Genomic DNA, 7598 nt, shown 5'->3' with positions numbered 1-7598 from the left:
AGTTTGCCCCCTTTGGTGTTTAAAACTGATTATGTCATTCCTATCTCAAGCAAAAAGTCAGCTGATTTAGCTTCTGTGTCAAGTGTCAGCTAGGACTCTTTAGGAGCCAAGTGAAGAGCCTCATGGCCCTGTCCAATCCTCACCCATCTGGACCAGTTTCCTTAGGGTTGTGGCAAGAGGCTGTCAATTCCCTCCCTCTCTGGGAACAAAATGGGCATTCCCTTCAAGTGCCCCTCCTTTTTACAGATGGCACATTGGTTGGTCCCTAGTTTCCTGGGCCAGACAGTCCAAGGTCAGGGGCCAGGGTCACTCACTGGTATCATGACTATTCTTCCATCCTTACTCAGCACAGCCAGAAGGATAGCCTGTCTTTGCATTTGTGAACTTCTTTTTCTCATCTTCTACATCTTGGTTATTAAACACCATGAGGGCTACCTCAACCAGCTGGGATGGAGGGGTCTCAGAACTAATTTCTAGGTTTTATAATTTGCACCTGATGTCTGGGGCACTCTGAGAAATAAAAGAGGTGTCCAACACTGCTACGCCTCCTGCAGCATCTATGTCCAGGAGTTGGTATGTTGCTGGAGACTTTCCTTCTGTCTTTCTAGAAATCCCAAGGGATTTTCCTGGTGACCCTACTGCACATCCTTAACCTTTCCCTGGGTTAGAGTCATCTTACCAGTGAACTTTGGACTTTTAATATTACACTTCTATAATGTTTCAGCTGTTCTTTCCTGATAGCTGTCTTACGGTCCCAGTCGGGATTGATATCTGGGACAAGCTTCCTGGCCTCCTTTTTTTGTTGTTGTTTATATATTTACCTAGTAATTCATGTTGGGGAGGGGGGGAACTAATCAGAACAAGCTCAGAGGTAAGCCAGTGGGGAAGCATTTTACCAGCTATACTTTTGATCAATTAAAACTGTCACATAAACACTGTACACGAGCTTTAGGCAGTAGACTTAAAAGCAAGCAGTGATACATGCAATGAGTAGTTACATTCTGTAAAAACTTCACTGGAGAAATTTTCTTAGTGTTGTAAACACTGAGGGCAATAGTGTGGGTAACACAGTAAATTTTTTTTTTTTTTTTTTTGGTCTTTTTAGGGCTGTGCCCTCGGCATAGGGGAGTTCCCAGGCTAGGGGTTGAATTGGAGCTGTAGCCGCCAGCCTACACCACGGCCACAGCAATGCAGGATCTTTAACCCACTGAGCAAAGCCAAGGATCGAACCCACAACCTCATGGTTCCTAGTCAGGTTCGTTCCCACTGTGCCACGACAGGAACTCCAGTTACTTTTAATTTTGATGAGGCCTGGTTACATGGGCCCTGGTCATGGGGCATCTGACCTTTATCCAAAGACAGGTCATGTGATAAGCTTCAGAAGTGAACTTAGAGTGTCTTTTTAATAATTCAGTTAAACTGTACAATAACATAACATAACATGAGAAATAAGTATGAGGTAGTAAGTACAGACCTCAATGAACAAAACTACAATTTGATATCCATGGAAACATAACCTTTTTCTCTCTAAAATTACCCTCATTTTACAAAGTATAGCCAAAGTAAGACCACTTTGTTTGCGAAATACATCTGGTTGCAATAAACTTGGCCTGATTGTTTACATAGGTGTAATTGATCATATAGGCTTTATAAAATTGGCAGCCCTGGACCTTTTCATAAAGAGTCTCAGATTGAGTTTTTAAAAGGACTCTCAAGGCCAAGAACACTAGGCCAAGGGCTTGTCACTGATTTGCCTGGGACAGCTCTAATTTTGGGTGAATTCCTCTCTTCTTGAGATCCCCAAAACATTTTGAGACTCTTGTACCTGTCAGGAGGTGACCTTCCTTATCTACCTAGGAACCTAAGAGTTAATTTCTGGAGGGATCAGGAAGAGAGAAAAAGATGAATGTTTTAATTTTACTTATGTATGATTTTACCAAGTTACTATAAGTCATAATTAGCTTGAGGAGAAAGGTTTCTCTATCTGGAAAATACAGATTAAAAGCTAGTAATATTTCAGAAAAAGCCATAAAAATTGTAACAGTATTCACTAGTTCATTCAGTCTTATGTAAATAGTCCTTTCCTTTACCAGTTTTATTAAGTCATTGGGTTTTCCATTTGAATTCTTTAATTTCTTACCCAGTTCAGTGACATGATCTGAGAGTTATCAGAAACCTGTACTTCTCAAAATGTTTTTTCAATGAATCTTGAAGATGAAGCTTTTTTCCCTCCAAAGCATCAGAGTACAACAATAACTGTCTATAAATACAAAAGACGTCAAAAGTCATGATTAGGAGTTCCTGTCGTGGCTCAGCAGTTAATGAACCTGACTAGTATCCATTAGGACACAGGTTCAATCCCTGGCCTTGCTCAGTGGGTTAAGGATCCAGTGTTGCCATGAGCCGTGGTGTAAGTCACAGATGCAGCTCGGATCTGGTGTTGCTGGGGCTGTGGCATAGGTCGGCAGCTATAGCTCCGATTAGACCCCTAGCCTGTGAACCTCCATTTGCCATGGGAAGTGGCCCTAGTAAAAGGCAAAAAGACAAAAAAAAAAAAAAAAAAGAACTGATTACAATACAATTGACGAAAAAACTCAGTTACTGCTGTAATATACAACACTTTAAGATAATAACTAGAATTATGACTGATAACATTATACCAGGACATAGCTGATTTTAGAAATTTCATATCCTCTCTAGAATACCTATACTAATGACATTTAGTGTAACCTAAGAAAGTTTATCTCCAATCACTTGACAATGCTTCGCAAGCAATATAATAACTATACTAAGCAGTCCTAGTTAGTTTAATGTCTCTCTCAGAAATGCTTCACAGGAGTTCCCATCGTGGTGCAGTGGTTAACGAATCCGACTAGGAACCATGAGGTTGCGGGTTTGATCCCTGGTCTCCTCGCTCAGTGGGTTAAGGTTCCGGTGTTGCCGTGAGCTGTGGTGTAGGTCGCAGACGCGGCTCAGATCCCACGTTGCTGTGGCTCTGGTGTAGGCCAGCGGCTACAGCTCCAATTAGACCCCTAGCCTGAGAACCTCCATATGCCATGGGAGCGGCCCTTGAAAAGGCAAAAAGACAAAAAAAAGAAAAAAAAGAAACGCTTCACAGGTCCTTTCGAAAACTCAAAGTTAGCTAGAGGTCAAGTGAAGTTTAATTAAAATTTGATTTGGGGGAAGATTGTCAAAAATATCAAAAAGTTTCAAACACTTGTTCAAATAGGATCATAGGTAACCATGAAACAATATTAACTTAACCAAAATGAAAAAAATTTCAAAGGCAAATACAGAACAGAGAACTTAAAAGACAAAGACATTTAAAATCTGTTATCAAAAACTGCTCAACATTCTGAGAAGACTTCATTTTCTTAACAGAGAAAACACCAAAATCCAGGGTTGGATTATAATCAGCTTACTTTTAATTCAGTTACTTAATTAAATTCAATCTAATCTTAGCCAATCTTGACCAGGTTTAAAACTCTTTTCTCAGAGTTCCTTTTCCACAACTTTCTGTATCCATATCAGTTTGTCCCTTATTTTCTTTCCTATCCAGAAACAACAGCTCTAAGACAAAATTACTTTCTTTTCCCTTAACAAAATGCATTTCCAGTCTTCGTACTTTTTTCTTTTTTTTCTTTTTACAGCCATACCCATGGCATATGGAAGTTCCCAGGGTAGGGGTTGAATTGGAGCTGCAGCTGCAGGCCTATACCACAGCCACAGCAACTCCAGATCCAAGCCTTGTCTTCAGCCTACACTACAGCTCACAGCAATGCCGGGTCTTTAACCCACTGAGCGGGGCCAGGGGATGAACCCGAGTGTTCATGGATACTAATCTCAGGTTCGTTACTCCTGAGCCACAAAGAAAACTCCCCTTCATACTTTCGGTTACTGAAACCATGCACCCTACTTTCCCTGCATGTTGAAATGTTTCCCTCATTATTTCTAATAGCTTTAATTACATTTTTAATTAGAATTCTCAACTCTTAAAAACCTTAATTTCTAATAAAAACTAAGAATTAAGCCATTATGAACTTTTTTACATTAGCAGTCAATAGATTGGCAAACTTATAAATACTATTTATGGTTTCTAAAAACATGCTTTTTTACAGAAAATGTATCAGTGTGACACCAAATGTATCAGTGTGACACTGTGACACCAGTGTGATAGAGAAAATGTATCAGTGTGACACCATTTAACAGAAAATGGCACAATGTGACTATTTATTAATAGTCCTAAAATTTTTATTTTCTCTGTAATGTTTAGTAATTAATATTTTAATGTCTTACTTATGTGAAAATGACCTAGATATTTAATAAACTTCCATCATTTAACTTGGTTTAGCAAAACTCTGAAGTTTCAGGTTACCACAAATCTGGAGAAATTAAACACAATTATTCTAAAGAATCTACCTAAAAGCTTTTACCTCATTTATCTCTATTTTATTAATTAGGACAATCGAAGTTTTTTTCTCTTGTTAACAACTTCTGAAACAAATGACATGACCTAGGGAGATAGTAAAAATTAAATTACAGTTTTTGGTGACCAGCAAGGGCTAGTGTGCCTGCAGCATAGAAAGCAGGCAGGTGATGTTTGCAGCAACCTCAAGATTTATCGCAGGGCCCCAAGCAAGGGAGTGGAAGACAATTCTCAGATCCACTCCAACTTGGTCTTTGAGCTGGGGGTTTGTTCTGTTTTGTTTTTTAAAGCAGAAGAACGAAGATTTTGGCTGGGATTAATAATCATCTTAAGATATTTCTGTGACATTTCTTAATCATAGTCAGGATGTCTCTGGCTTATGATTCTCAGGCCACAGGGTCCATGCCTCTGGAGTCTATTAGCTCATCCTATCCTGGAGAAACAGCCTGAGTTTGTACATTAATGATTTCTACAAGAGCAGTTTTAGCCATCTGATTCTGGTTGATTAGTGTTCAGTTAGCACAGGACTGAGGTCAGAAGGGACAAAGAAAAGAAAGTTTTGGATAGAGAGATTAATCAAAAATTCAGTTCAATATTTTGTAATAATCTATAATGGAAAAGAATCTTAAAAAGAGTATAAAAATACACATATATATGTATAGATACACACACACACGTATAACTGAATCACTTTGCTGTACACCTGAAACTAATACAACACTATAAATCAAGCACATTTCAATAAACATGTTAAAAATAAAATTAAAATAATCATAAACTTGGTAAGAAAATTTGGTTTGGAGTTCCCGTCGTGGTGCAGTGGTTAACGAATCTGACTTGGAACCATGAGGTTGCAGGTTCAATCCCTAGCCTTGCTCAGTGGGTTAAGGATCCGGCATTGCTGTGAGCTGTGGTATAGGTTGCAGACGCGGCTCTGATCTCACGTTGCTGTGGCTCTGGCATAAGCTGGCAACTACAGCTCCGATTGGACTGCTAGCCTGAGAACCTCCATATGCCGTGGGAGCAGCCCTAGAAAAGCCAAAAAGACCAAAAAAAAAAAAAAAAAAAAAAAAAAAGAAAGAAAGAAAATTTGGTTTTAGGCAGACTCAGTTTCAGTTTAATCCAGAAGGATCAGATATCATGTTAATCAACAGAACTTTTGACAGATGACTCTTGACAGATATGAAGGCAGCCAAAAGGGAGGCTCTGGGTGCCTAGAAGAAGGAAGATGCTATTAACATAAATGGGGGAGGCTTGGCTCTGTGGATAATAGTGGGCTTTTTGGCTTTCAGGTATGGTGTCACATCTAGTAAAGGTGACCAGCAGGCAACTGGAGAGGGACTGAGACTGGAGAGATTTTTTTAGAATCTTCCAGATGGAGGTGAAAATTAAAGCTCAAAAGGACTGTAAACACAGAGAGAAGCTAACAGGAAACCCGAACTCGGTTTCTTTCCTAACTATGAGAAAGACACAAGAGTTCTGATATCTAGGGGACAAGAAGGAAAAGAAAAGCTGAGAAAACAGATGTTCAGAGAGGAAAACCAAGAGTAGTGCGATGAAGGAAGATGAGGATAAGAAAAGCTGTTTAGCACTGGTAACCCTGATACTGACAGGCACTGTGGTTTATCTGGGAAATGGATTGTGTCACATATTCTGGAAATCCATTCTTTAAAACATAACCAAATACATTCATGCAAAAATGAGGACAGAGAACCTTGCCTATTTCCATGTTGACTGATGAAGTTCTGAAAATATTCCACAACTTATTTATTTTTGTCTTTTTGTCTTTTCAGGGCCGTACCTGCAGCATATGGATGTTCCCAGGCTAGAGGTCTAATCCGAGCCTTTGCTGCCGGCCTACACCACAGCCACAGCAACATCAGATCCGAGCCACATCTGCGACCTACACCACAGCTCATGGCAATGCCGGATCCTTAACCCATTGAGTGAGGCCAGGGATCGAACCCGCAACCTCATGGTTCCTAGTTGGATTCGTTTCCACTGTGCCATGACGGGAACTCCCACAACTTATTTTTAGTATGGTCCTTAAGAGTGCTGGAACACTCAGCTACCACTTGACTCCCGGTATACCTACCCACTTAGATGACTTTGGGTACTTCTTGGTATTCAGTTTCCTATCTTTCAAATGAAGGACATTGGTCTATAGCATAGAGTTGTTTTGAGAATTAAACGAGCTAATCCTTCCAAATATAGTACTTAGAACAATGCCTTGAACATAGTAAGTGCACAGCGAGTATCAGCTATTGCTTCATCCATTTTTAAGGCCCAAGTGAAACCATCTTTTTCTGAAGTCTAATCAGAACACACTTTGGTCTGATATGCCTCCCACCTCACACTGATGATATAGCACTTAGCACAGGGGCCTGGCACAAATGTCAAAAGCTCAGTAATATTAGTTACATCCAATACTTGTAAAGCACTATGGTCCACACACTTTTGTGTGTGCTATTGACTGAAAGAAAAATGCACAGCTGTGAGCTGAGTTTATTCTATGATTTACTGAGGACTACAGCCCAAGAGACAGCCTCCCAGATAGCTCTGAACAGATAAGAGGAAAGGCCAGCATATATAATTTTGGCTAAGGAGTACGTGCAATCAAGCATTCATCTTGGTAGAAGGTTACTGCTAGTCACAAGGAAGAGATATCTCAGTAATGACTATAGTGCTTTTCTAACTATGAGAAAGACACAAGAGTTCGGGTTCATGAAATTTTTTCCTGAAATATATTTATCTAAGGGACTGTTTTTCCTGTTTTCCCAAAGCACAGAGGCCCTCACCATATACTTCATTCTGAATTCCTTTCAGCATGCACCATAGGACAACTGCAGTGGCTAATGACTTGAGCCTTGTACAACTGGATGGTGGTCAACATTCTTTGTTTTATAGTGCTTTTATTACAAGTGTAAACTCATTTAATCCACCCAAAAGCTCTGAGGTAGGAACCAGTATATCCCGACTTTACATAGAGAGAGATAAGGCACCGATGGCTTAGGCAACTATCTAAGCTTACAGAAAAAGTGGCAGAGCCAGGTCATCTATTCCATGGCCCCTGCTCATAATGGCTGTGCTATGTGGTTCTACACATCTTTTTTTTTTTTTTTTTTTTTTTGCCTTTTTTAGGGCCGCATGTGTGGCACTTGGGGTCCAATCA

Source organism: Sus scrofa, chromosome 14 (genome assembly GCF_000003025.6).
Source record: "Sus scrofa isolate TJ Tabasco breed Duroc chromosome 14, Sscrofa11.1, whole genome shotgun sequence".
NCBI lineage: Eukaryota > Metazoa > Chordata > Mammalia > Artiodactyla > Suidae > Sus > Sus scrofa.
This window is presented reverse-complemented; position numbering follows the sequence as displayed.